This window comes from Lissotriton vulgaris, chromosome 11, assembly GCF_964263255.1.
Source record: "Lissotriton vulgaris chromosome 11, aLisVul1.2, whole genome shotgun sequence".
In the NCBI taxonomy this organism is placed as follows: domain Eukaryota; kingdom Metazoa; phylum Chordata; class Amphibia; order Caudata; family Salamandridae; genus Lissotriton; species Lissotriton vulgaris.
Window position 1 is genome coordinate 822,273,521 of NC_141699.1, and position 13,510 is coordinate 822,287,030.

At 48.7% G+C, this 13,510-nt stretch overlaps 1 protein-coding gene and 1 pseudogene across 1 annotated transcript in view; both read right to left on the reverse strand.

Annotated features, from left to right (window-relative positions):
• LOC147683538 (uncharacterized) overlaps positions 1–8,657 on the reverse strand; it is a 31,051-nt pseudogene extending 22,394 nt beyond the window's left edge.
• The window catches only part of LOC147683537 (kyphoscoliosis peptidase-like), a 341,732-nt gene that overhangs the window by 204,582 nt on the left and 123,640 nt on the right, over positions 1–13,510 (reverse strand). The gene's annotated exons all lie outside the window — the stretch shown is intronic.

Below are 13,510 nucleotides of genomic sequence, written 5' to 3' on the forward strand. Positions count from 1 at the left end.
ACTTCCGCTCGACTCACTATTGGGGGCACCGACGGACAGGTGAGTCTCCTGTTGATTCCTTCGCTATTAGTTAGCCCCCTTTCTATGCAATTGAGTTTAGCAAACTCGAGCCGAAGAGTTTGGACGGCCCCCTAAGCCCTTTAGACTCAGGGGCTTATTAAGGACTTTGTGGCTTGATATTCTTGGGCACTCGAGTAGCCCTTTACTATGGACAATCCCTGGGTCAGTCACTAGGAACTCCTATCAATGAGTATACACTGTGATTTTAGGCAGGTGCCTGGGAGTTATTAAGAAACCATTCAGAGGTTATATGTTTTACACCATAGCGTTATGTTTTTCAAGTGTCTGGTTGTAGGTTGGTTTCTGGGTTGAACAGTTGGGTGACTATCACACGTCTGTTGGGTTGGTGTGTAGAGCAATTGGCGTGGACACTGTAGAGTTGTGTGCTTATAGTGGTCCTTTTCTTTCTACACTATAGAGCGGGGCCTCATACTCCCGAGCGGTCGCCGGGTGAGGTGAGGTCTTCACCCACACAAAGCTGGGTGAGTAGCATCGTGAGGAAATGCTTCATGGTGTTTAAGCTATTATGCTTGTTTATATAATGCTGAATGCAAATTTCATTCAGGCAGGTGTGCTTTGTTGGTATGGTGTTTGTGTATTCATGTGGTCGCTTGTGTGTAATATAGTGTTTTGTAAACATTTTTTCTAGGAAGAAGATGTTCTTCTCTCCTTCCAGTGGGCATTCAATTGTGATGGTTCCCGGTAGATATGTAACTTTTTTAGTACATCATTTGTCCTTTTCACTCAACACATTATTCATAGTTGCAGTAGCCTTTTTTCTATGGTCCTGAAGAAAGCCGGGGCAACGCCCCACAGGCTGAAACATGTCGACCGTCCTGCACAGCGCCATGGGGTAGTCATACTACTCGGTGTGTTTTTAATATTTGACACATAGATTGCGTTTTGAATGTTGTACAGCGCCTGTGTAGTCAATTTTAATTTATCACTGTTACTTTAGCACTGCACTTTAGGAAACACTACTTCACAATGGACATCACGGCTAGATTACTAACATCCATTTCCACAGCGGCACTACATGGTCGGTTGTGATATGGAATGATCAGCAAAACATCCCACATGACGCGAAATCCACCATAAAGGGTGGTCTGATGGGATTTTTTCCAGCCTATGTTTTCAACAACATACGTTCATACATGCACCCATTGTTGCACATTCGCCATTACAGCTGCACACCTTCTTTCAGACCTAGTCTGCTCTCCTGTGTGTTTTGACACTCTCCCTACCCACCTATGGCAGACCCAAGACCTACTCGCCTTCAGAAGACTCCTCGAGCAGTAGCGGCACCCCCTCCCCTCAGTGCCTTGAGACCCTCACGGGTAAGTAGCGCTCTTTACCAGTACTCTGATTGATTGATTGCTTGATTGACATATCAATGTGGACATACACCGCTGGTATATGGAGTGCAGTGGACGCAGCCATGTCACCCTAGCCAGTGGGGAAGATCCGGGAAATGTAGCTTGCTACGCCCCCCCTGGTAAGCGTGAGCGGAGTGTGCTGGCCTGGCATATGCCTGATACGCATAGGAGTGTGAATAAAAAGCATGTAGCTCTGGGCATAGTCCTCTTCAGGAATGCCCAACGACTCTGCCAGGGTGGCGCCCCTCACCCCGCCACGAGGCCGACGCAGTCACCGTGAGCGGTGTTGCTTGCATTCCTGTGCGCCTGCTGCACTCCGGGTCACAGGGACCCGTACCAGTCCTGCCAGGCCGGGCCTCAATGCACACCTGCCAACACCGGCATGTGTAGATAAAGGCCCACCATGTGCTGGTGAAAGCTCCAAGCCAGAGTGCTGCAAACATTGCAGCCTCCTCAGACCATCACGACCTCTGCGACAGCAGCCCGCTGTACTCCCTTCTCATTTAGGTTCTCCAACTGCATGCACAGCGGAAAAGTAGGTCACACATTTGGAACTGATTCTTGATTACACTATGGCAGGGAAAATCAATTATGGCAGATTTTATTTCACAATACTCCCATCGATGTGGTGCCACCAAGTCTGTGTATAGCAGTCCATCCACAGGTGTCCGTGGGCCCACGCGGACTGCTGCCCTTGGGCCATGCTGCATTCGAGTCATTCACACATGTGGGACTGAGTCTTGATTTGTCAATGGAAGAGAACATATCATTGCACGGAAGGAGAGGTGTAAGAGGATGACGCGTGTCTGTCCAGAGGGTAAAAGGATCATCGTTACGGAGGTGATCTAACACTACCGACAACTGCCCTGGTGTCACTAACTCCGTGCATCGCAAGACAACGACACGTGACTGTAAGCCCTTGCTGACTGCTGCCTCAGGCCTACGCTGCGGGTGAGTAAGTCACACATTTGGGACTGAGTCTTGATCATACATTGTCCGAGTATGCATATTAATACAGATCTTACATCACTGTACTCCCATTGAAGTGGTGACGCCAAGTATGTGCCTGGCATCCCAACCACACGTGTCTGTGGGACCTTGTTGACTACGCCGTCGGCCTACACTGCAGTCCAGCAGGCCTCACGCCAATCCAATCCAGTCCATACCAGGCAGGAGACGTCATGGTGTTTTTGCCTCTGTCAACCACAAGTCACCCCCAAATGTCATGTCAACGTCGTGTGTTAGAGTTCCAGGAGGAGCTCGCTGAACCGCGTCTGGTCCATGCTGACCGCTGCCTCAGGCCTCCACTGCGGTCGAGTAGGTCACACTATTCGAATTCAGTCTAGATTTATGCATGACTGACTTGATGTCATTGTACAGGCGTCAAAGCAGACTGCATCCCCTTTCAGCCCCGGTGCCACTAAGTCGGTTCCCTGAGACCTATGGACTCTTCCTGGTTGAACTTTGTTGGCGATTGAGTCCATGGACTGGGGGTTGTCGTCGCCATCATGTCGGTGATACTGACTTTGTGGCTAAAACGATGCTGTGGCATTCCACTCCTCCATTTGCTGCTTCCACCCTCTGCATCATGCCCTGGAGGACACTTTCACTGTCCTCCCCAACCCTCGGCTACATACACCTCGGACCCTGATGGGGACCCACTCAGCTCGCGTGGCCCATCTGACTGCCCCGCAAGTCACCATCCTGTGGCGGGGTGCCTGTGCCGGTCGCAGTGCATCCGGGGCCACTAACTCTGTGCTGGTCAGGTTCGGGACCCCTTCTTCTGAGATGTTGGATAGCCTCTGAGATGATGGCCTTGGGGTCATCAATGGCATGTGTCTGTGGGCCTGCGCTGTCCGCTGCCTACGGCCTCAAATGCAGCCCCCCAGGGCTCACACATCAAATAAAGTCCTGATCGGCCCGGACGTCGCATCACCACAGGAGGCCACTAGCTCTCTGCACCATGAATCATCATCCATTACTGTTCTGGTTATGTGCTGTGGAGAGCTCACGCAACAATGTCACCTCAGGCAGTGTGGAAGATCTGGGATGGCGATGAGGAAGATGCAGGTGTAACACCTCCCCGCTGCATCTGCATCAGGAATGTCCAGAAGGGACACAATCCTCCACATTTTCGTCACATGAGCACCTTTAGCTCTGGGGACCCCACAGCAGCGCAATGAAACTCACAGACACTTCTGTTTGTATGTTGAGTGCCCTCTATACTTGCTCAGGCTCCCTCCATGTTGCTCAGCAGTTGACTCTGTTATGCAAGTGTTTTCTGTTTCCATTGCACTGGTGTCCACTGTTCAAGTTGTGGTCAGCACCAAGCACTTTGTGCGGGCTAGCTTATACTCACCCCACACACATCCAGCACAGGCGTCACTGTACATGTGGCCCTGCCAATAAAGGGGCTGGGTGCACATGCCCATAGCCAGTTCAACATGATATCTGCGTTGGTCCCTGTGGTCTTGTTGTATGCATGAGGGCCCTGGGCCCTAGGACATTACATTCTGCTGTGTACAGGGGATGCAGACATGTCACCGCAGGCAGCGGGTTAGAGCTTGGACATGTGGCTTTGTTGTCACCCAAACAATTCGTAAGGGCAGTGGACTGTGCCGTCATACGCAAAGCCAAAGAGGGTGTGTGACTGATATGTGTGTGTCCCTGGGCGTGGTTCTGCACTGGGAATGTGCATTTGCATGTGCCTCTATGGCAGCGTGGGTCTTCTTCGTGGGGTGTAGGTAGTCCCTAAAGGGTAATAGACACCCACATATGTGATCTAGTTCACCTTCCATGTGTTCGGAACACACCTGCACCTGTTGGGCCACCTCCTTTTGGCATTTGGACACCTGGCATTGGGGTGCCATGTGTGGGTTGGTGAAGTGTTGTGAGCCTGCCGTGCTTGCGGGTGCTTCATGCTGTGTTGTCTGTTGTAGGGGCTGGGCTCTCCTCTAGGTAGCTTGGCTGCCCTGGCTCTGGTGTTGGGTTGCGTGGGATGTCCATAGGCTGTTGTTGGGCATCGGTGTCGAAGGTGTGGTGTTCCTCTTCGGCATCACTGATGTGTGGTCTTCTGTGCTCTGCTGGAGGTTTTGTGTCTGCAATGTGAAGGGGAGATGCATGTTGACATTGTGTTGACATGTGTGTTGGCGCATTGTTCTTGTTTACATGCAGACTGTATGACAATGTACATTGTGACTGTTTTGGAGGTGCAGGATTCAGATGCGAGATAGTGTACATTTGGACTACATGATGGGTTTGAGGTTTTAAGTGTACATTTCCATTTCACAGTTTCCAGCTCTGTCAGATGTAGTGGGCCTGTTTCTGCACGTGTGCGGAGCCAGTTGTGTCCTCTGTTCTGCAGTGTCGGCTTTGCACATTGTAACACATTGTCGTCAATGTGGATGTGCTGTTCTTGCTATGCGTGTGTGCTGCAGTGTGCCACGGGGATGAGGGACATGATCCAGGGTTATTGTGGGTGTGCAGTGTGCTCTGCTTATTTGTGCATGTGTGCCATTGTGCCCATCTCCCCCACCCCCCCTGGTCCCTGGTCTTAACTCACGCTGTTGATGTTGTGTCAGGTCCTCCCGAGCTGTGTCCACGCGCTCGACTCCTTGCACCGTTTTCACACTGTTGACTGTGGCCTCCAGTTCCTCCTGTGGCGCTGGACTCCCACCTTCTGCCACCGTTGCTGCCTACCTGTTGGCAGCGGCTTTGTGCCTGGTTTAGATTTTCATGTCATGCCAGCGCTTCTTGGCCTCCTCCATTGGCCTCCTCGACACTCCAGCTGCAGTCACGGTAGTCTGATTTTGGGTCAGTTGCCTGTTGTGTTCTGTCACCACAGTGACACTGATCTTGTTTTCCTGCAGACTGCACCCCGTCTTCCTCTCCCTCTTCTCCTTGGCCTTCCCCAAGCCCGTTATTCCTTGCAGGTGGTCTGTGGGGCTTGTGAGGTTTGCATTGGCCTCTGCGCTCAGTCAGGGTGCAACCATGTTGCTATGCACTTTGGCTTCATTCTGGTGCGTTTTTTTTGTTGCTTTTAAAGTGCATTTTCCTGCCAGACACGTGGGACTTGGGGGCCTGCTGCTGGTTTTCGCTGCTTTTTGTATCGCATTTGGCCTCATCGCAGTGTTTTTGGCGTACGTGTTTTGCATTTTTGCGGCTTGGCATTGATTTTAATGCGGTCAGTTGACGCGTTATCTGGAGACTATTGCATGGTACGGCTCTGTTGTGAATACCTGATTAACACGGCATACATTTCCTGCGATGTTGAGGGTTGTGTTAAGTATTTTTTGCGATGGTTATCACACGTTTTTGAGAATATACCCCTATGTGTATTAGGGGTCAGATCTACCCAATGATGAGGCTTTTCTTATACTGAGCTTTACTGATTTAAAAGCAGATTAACACTTCTTCATCCATGAAAATGTCACCTTTTTTCCAATAATGATGTAAGGGATCTATAACGCATGCATAGTTTTGTAAAAACTTAAAGACGTACTCAAAGAATTGCAGAAAGGATTTAAGCTGCTATACATTAGTGGGAGCCTCTGTTTTTTCTACTGCTTCAACAAGGTTCAACTTGGGCTTGATGCTATTGTAAAACATTGTGTGACCTAGATATTCTATTGACCCTCATCCCAATTGGGCATTTTCCCTCTTTATAGTGAGCCTTGCCTTTCTTTGTCTGGATAAAACTTCCCACAAAATAGTGCTATGCTGCGTTTTATCCTTGACTTGAAAAAGAATATCCTCCTGGAAACACATTGTGCCGGGGACCTCCCTCTCTACTTGTTGCATTAAAAGCAAAATTGACATATTTTAAAATAAAGATCAGAGGCATTGTACATCTATAAAAGGGAGGTTCATAAGCCTGATAGAACCATAACTACAAATGTATCGTAGACAAATCGTGGTAACGGCTATTAGGAGCGCACAGCTACTATCAAGGTCTATGTAACAGATCAGATTTATCAAAAATAGGTGCTCAGGAAGAGGTGGGGGGCTGGTTACCACAGTCCCCAAGACAAACCAAGGTCCAAACAATAATTTTGATCCTCCGAGCACTCAATATTATCAAAAAGAAAGTCTTAATGTAGTTTTCATCTTTTAATGTTCAATCTGTATCCACATCAAATCCAATTCTCCATCAAACGATTGCTTGCAGCCAACGCGCGTTTCGTCAAGTCCGTGTAGGACAATTTGACTTCCTCAGGGCATATAGTGGTGGAGATAATATATATGTCAGCACTTCGTAGAGTTTTATTCAAATCCTCATTTGAGATGTAAGTTTTAGTCCAAATCCACACTCCTGATCAGAGCTCCATAGTATTAATCCATCAATCCTTAGCTCCAGTATATGTGCACAAACGTATTATTCCTTATGTATCTTCAATTCCTCCGAGTTATAGAGGTACAATGACACGAGTCCGTGTCGCTGTGACAATATCAGTGTCAGTATCGCGTTTTACTCTGGCGTTCTGCTTACATCTCAAATGAGGATTTGAATAAAACTCTACGAAGTGCTGACATATATATTATCTCCACCACTATATGCCCTGAGGAAGTCAAATTGTCCTACACGGACTTGACGAAACGCGCGTTGGCTGCAAGCAATCGTTTGATGGAGAATTGGATTTGATGTGGATACAGATTGAACATTAAAAGATGAAAACTACATTAAGACTTTCTTTTTGATAATATTGAGTGCTCGGAGGATCAAAATTACAAATGTATCGTATTTGTTTATAATTGTACAGTGATTTGCACTGTATATTTGTCAAATTTTGTTGTTCTTGTTTGTTAAATGTAGTGGTGTTTTCAGTGTATATTCATTATTGTACTTATTTATATAGATTTTTTTCAAAAAGGAGTTCTTCATCAAAACAAAAGAATGAAATGACAAAAAAGACTTGAAAGAAAAATAAAAAACAACATTTTCAGACCAGACTGTTTAGGTCTTCTGGCCCCTGGTATGAATGTGATGTTTAAATCAGTATTAACCCTTTCGTTGCGGCAGCTATTCCACCGCAGTGCTAAGCGGCGGGGGGGCGCACAGCACTCCGACGCTGGTGACGGAACCGCTCCGTCACGCCCCTCAGGTGAGCTGTGCTTGTGACGGAACGGTTCCGTCACAGCCCCGCCCGCTCAATAGAACGCGCCGCGCAGGCGCAAAATCAGCGCCGCGCAGGCGCGGCGAGCGGGCCGTGACGGATCCGTTCCGTCACCAGCACAGCCCACCCGAGGGGCGTGACGGAACCGTTCAGTCACTAGCGTGGGAGGGGTTAATATAGGCATTTGTTGTGTTTGTTCTTAACTCTTTTTGTTGGCGCCATCTTAGTAGATTCGACCCCTTCTTGGTTACATCAACCTTTCCCATTGTGTTCCTGCAACGGGATGAGATCCCTATTATATCCTTCTGGTTTGATGTCTGGTACTTTAAGTTGATTTTACTTGACCGGAAACAGAGCAAGGAATAGGTCCTTTTTTAACTAATGTATAGGGTAAACAGGAATCTGAAAAACTGTGATAGGTTTACTGTCCAGTGTAATTTCACAAGAAGGGAAGTTAACACCCTCAGTTCTGCCATGTAATTGGAAAATTAACTTACTTCCTTCTTGGGCTCCTGGTTCTACAGCAGGGACAGGTTTAGAGCGTAGAGCTCTACAAACCCTATTGGGTTTGGGGTTAGCGAACGCTTTCATTTCTTTGATGCAATCCGCTGTATGCTCTACACTTATTGCAATATCTACAGCTTGTTTTCAATCGGGATTGACCACAAGTACATTTTCCTGTATTTTTGGATTATTGGTACATCTTAGCAACTGGTCCCTAATAAGAAAGTTTGTTAAAGGGCCAAAAGCACATGTATTCGATAATCCCCCTTAGGGAGGCAATTAACTTTTCACTTTTGCCTTGAGTTCTTCCAAAGAATGTGCGCCTTTCTAGCATCACATTTAATCTTTTGCCCAAAATGACGTCCAAGTTTGTTGAATGTAACGTGGTAGACATCTAACGCTCCAAACCTTATACCTCCTCCTCTTCTTCTTCTGTCTTTCGCCCCTCAACGCCTACATTATGGAGTAATATATGTTGCTTTTGAAGCGATGTACATTTTTCACCATCTATAGTGATGAGATGTGACTCAAATATTCTTTTCCATTGCTTCCATGGAGGATTGGACTCTCCTGAATCATTCAGAAACGGTGGGGGTGGCGACATGCTTGTTGCAGCCTTTATGGTAAAATGGGGGGCACATACTGCGAAATCCAGCGCGTCGTGAGGGGAACGGCCACCACACTGCAATCCACACCGTGAGGGGAACGGCAGAGGTCCCAGCTACCCCAGCAGTCCCAGCAGCCCCAGCACACGCCGGTCCCACCAGCAGTGGGACACTACAACTCCCAGCTGTCCTGGGAACCGGCGCAAGATCGCTGACGGCACCAAGGCGCCCAGAGGTGCTTTAAGAGGAAGGAGCGCTGATAGCTCCTGGGGGCACATACCACGAAATCCAGCGCGCCATGAGGGGAACGGCCAGCACACTGCAATCCACGCCGTGAGGGGAACGGCAGAAGTCCCAGCTACCCCAGCAGTCCCAGTAGCCCCAGCACATGCCGGTCCCACCAGCAGTGGGACACTACAACTCCCCACTGCCCTGGGGACCGGCGCAAGATCGCTGACGGCACCAAGGCGCCCAGAGACGCTTTAAGAGGAAGTAACGCCTCTCGCAACGCGAGTCGCGCGCGGGAGAAACCCGGGACAAGGGCGGGGCCATCTGTGGCCATCAGGGGCCAGCAGAGGACGGGACGGGCCACCCCCCTAAAGTCCATCCATGGGGAAGAGGAAGCAGGTCTGCGCTGGGGACGCCGATGAAGGTAAAAGAGCAAAGCACCCCAGAAAGTCCGAGTCTATAATATCATATTTAATGTCAGCGGTGGGGGTTCTGTCTAAAGAGATTGCCAATGCGGAGAAAGAACTAGGTCTGGGGGGGAAGGAAAATGACCCCGCAGCAGGCACAAATCACACCAGGGTCATACCGTTGGAACCGTCTATAGTGATCACGAACCCTAACCAAGGTCTGGCCTTACAGCAACCTGCATTACCAACTCCACTCGCCAGTCCTGGGCTACTGAGCGAGACTCCACAAGGTGTGCAACCACATAAGCGGCATAGAAAGCGCAAGACAGTTATAACAGCCGGCAGGAGGACAAAACCAAGGGTTGAGGGTAGTCAATCTGACCAACGCCTGAAAGACAAAATTGAGGACTTAATAGAGGACTTGTTAACCTCACGACTAGAACCTGCATTAGTGTATATTGCCAAAGACATTGTGGACACACTTAATACCTGTGTGGCGGGGATCCTGTCTAAATGTGAGAAAATTGACTTGTTCCTCAAACAGCAACCAGGGGTGAAGGTGCCTACGACTCTGCCACAAGTAACCGTGGGGAATAAGCCTTTGGTAGGAGCAATGCCCACGGGCCCCTCACCCAGTAGACCTTGTCAGGACAATGGGATAGTAGGCATTGAGTTTCACTCACCCACAAGGGCAGGGGGTGGGAGTCGTAACCCGGAAGCGAGGACTAGGGAGAACCAGGCACAAGGGGGTTCTAGGCAGTATAGATCATATGGCCGATCCCTGGATTTGCCACCAGAGGCCGTCCCTTTGATGGCGGTCTTCACAGGGGTACCGCCATCAAGGGAGGGCTCACATGAATCAACCCATGACCTCATGTCTCAAGCTAGGCAGTGGTCTGCGGAATTTAGCACTGGAGGAGTTGACATCTCACACACAGTAATAATGGCAAGGAGGGTTGGGTGGGTAGGGCGGAGTCACAAGAGTATTCCAGGGGACTGCGTGGTGGTTTCCTTTAAGAATAGGGCCAGTGCGGAAAGACTCTTTTGGGACGCCTCAGATCTTGATAATAAGGGTATCAGGCCACTTCCCTTGGGTTTTTTCTACCCCATCAGTAACTCGGCAAAGACCCCCTCAGCCACCTAGGGGGGTATATGTACCCCATAACCTCGTGCATATGGCTCCTCACCAGGGTAGGGACTTTGCAAAGTTGAGTACCGCTCAGGGAAATCTACATGGGGGGGAAGCCTTAACTACAGCCTCAACCACAAACATTGCCCCAGCCCCACGGCCAGTTTCGCTTTCCATGGGGGATTTAAGCATTTCCAATCGCTTCTCCCCTTTGTCAGGGCTGGAGTCAATTGATTGACTACCCACGAAAAATCCAGGGCAGGGTGGGGTTTTGGGTACTACAAGTGGCTCAGTTATTAACCAGGCTGTACCCTGTAAACTCCTAAGTTGGAATGTGGCAGGGATTCCTTCGAAAAGCACAGACCCCCAATGGTTGAAATTTAGAAGGCAATTTGATATCTTGGCCTTCCAGGAAACCTGGGATGCCGCCTCTAGGTTTGCATTTGACGGTTACCTTAGTTTCGCTAACCCGGCGGCCCAAGGACATGTGGGGAGGCCAAAGGGTGGCCTGCTCTTCCTTTTCTCCTTAAACCTTGCCGGCACTTTTAAAAAACTGACAACGGAATCCTGTAATTTTATTATAGTTGAATGGACCATTTCCAATCAGAAATACCTTTTAATCAATTTATATAATGCAATGGAAGGAACCCAGCAGAAGGAGCATTTTAGTAATTTAGAAACATTTTTGTCAGTCTATAAGCATAATGAGTCCTGTGTACCAGAAGTTTTGTTAATGGGAGATTTTAATATGCATCCCTGTTTGTGGGACTGTTACGGAAATGATCATGACGGGCTGCCCGGGGGGGGGGGGTTGGGGGGGTACCCCATTTTGAACACAGCAGGAATGGCGATGCCCTTGAGGAACTACTATCCAACTTAAACCTATTTGAACCAAGCAAGGAGGAGGGGAGTGAGAGGGTTCCAACTTTTATAGGAAGGGGAGCAAAGTCGTTTATCAACTATATTTTCGTGTCTCCCCTGATTCTTACAAAGACGCTGGCATACAGAGTGGTGGTTGCGACCTTCAGTGATCACAACCCGCTTTCACTAGAGGTCGACGTGGGGGGCCACACCCAGAGCACACAATCGGAGGGAAGGGGCCTACGAAACTTATCAACTAGAGATCAGGGAAGGAGGATTAAATGAAACGATGTAGTCCCAGAGGTCTTTTTTGAGGACCTAGCCAAGGAGGCTGAGGATAACTTAGCCGTCTGTCTTGATGGAGCCACATTGGGTACGGATACTATAATAGCCTATGAAGCAGCGTGCAGGCATATTGCCAAGAACTTACAGATAGAGAGTAGACCCCCTTTAAAGAAGGCACACAAGTGGTTTGACACGGCCTGCTCTAAGGCGCATGGGGCACTTCTTAAGGCCCTTAAGAGAAGCCCGAGGGATAAGGTACTAGTTGCCGTTCTTCGCAAAGAGTACAAACAGGCAACCAATGAGCGCAAACGAGAAATCAAAGAGGAGACATGGGATAACCTTCAATCTATTGACGTACTTAGGGACAGCAGAAAGTTTTGGTCCATTATTAACCACCCTTTTTTTCTGAAAATGAGAACCTAGATACGGACTGCGTCATCCCTGATGACAGTTGGCTCCAGCATTTTAGGAGCATTTATGATGACAAAGACCATAGGGAGTCATCATTAGCAGGCAGTACTGCCAATTCCCGGCATACTAACCCAGTTATATTTGAATTAGCCGATGTAGAAAAGGCGATTAGATCCACGTCTAAACACAATGCCCCAGGTCCGGATGGGGTTCCAGGTGATCTTTACATCATGTACCCAAATTTCTGGGCGAAGATCTTAGCCAATGTGTTCAATGCGTCATCGTCAGTAGGTTTCCTACCCACATGGGCCTCCTCTGTCATAGTCTATCTTTAAAAAGGGGAAAAGAGGGGACCCCGCCTGCTACAGGCCAATCTCCCTGTTGGACTCGTCTGTTAAAATCTTGGGCAGAGTAATCTTACAAAAACTGGGAGATTGGATGTCAGGCAGGGGGGTCCTCTCTAACCTCCAGTATGGTTTCAGAGAGCACAGAATCACTATAGACCAATGTCTGAACCTACACCTTCTCATAAGTAAATATACAATAGCGAAGGGTGGTCTTTTATATCTGGGGTTCATGGATTTAACCTCGGCATTCGACCTGGTGAATCGTAGCAAATTATGGCGCATTCTGTGAGACATAGGTATAGAAGCCCCTTTGGTTAATTTCCTTAGTGAACTCCACCAGGACCTTTCAGCTGTCGTCAGGGTGACGCAGGAAGTCCGCTGTACTGACAAATTCACCTCTAGGCTGGAGGTCAGACAAGGTTGCATTCTGGCCCCCCTCCTTTTTACGATCTACATTAATGCCTTGGAAGATTCATTGGCCGTAGCCTGCAAAGACATCCCGCGTGCCGGTCCTCCTGTACGCGGATGACGCTGTTTTAATTGCTCGCACAGGTATAGGCCTACCAAAGATGCTGGATCACTTTGCCTGCTTTATGGAGTCCCTAGACCTAAAGGTCAATAGTAATAAATCCCATGTAATGATCGTAGGGGAGCGGAGGAAGAACAGTAAGGTCAAGTCTTTCACCTGCATGGGAGCGGAAATCTCAAGGGTCCCAGTGTTCACCTACCTGGGTGTGCTTTTCGACGAAAAGGGCACCTGGGGTCTCCAGCAGAAGTGCTATGCTGTTGCAAGATCTACAACAGCACTTCTAAGCTTCTCTAAGAGGCTAGGAGCAAGGCCCATGGAGGCCATGCTCAAAATATACAAATCAAAATGCTGTGCAATCGCCTCCTATGGGGCAGCATTATGGAGCTATGCACCAGTGGGGAAAATACAACTGGCCGAAAATACATTTCTCAGATCTCTACTAGCGGTACCCCAGTCATCGCCGACATTTGCTATACACGTTGAATTAGGCCTGGGCTATATAACTGATCATTTAAAATTGGCCCCACTGATTTGCTGAGCAAAGACATGGCTTAATGAGGAGATCACTTTAAATCGCCTAATCCTCAAGGACTGCTTGGCCCTGGATGGGGCAGATATAATCCCATGGCTGGCATACGTTAGAGCGGCGTGTACC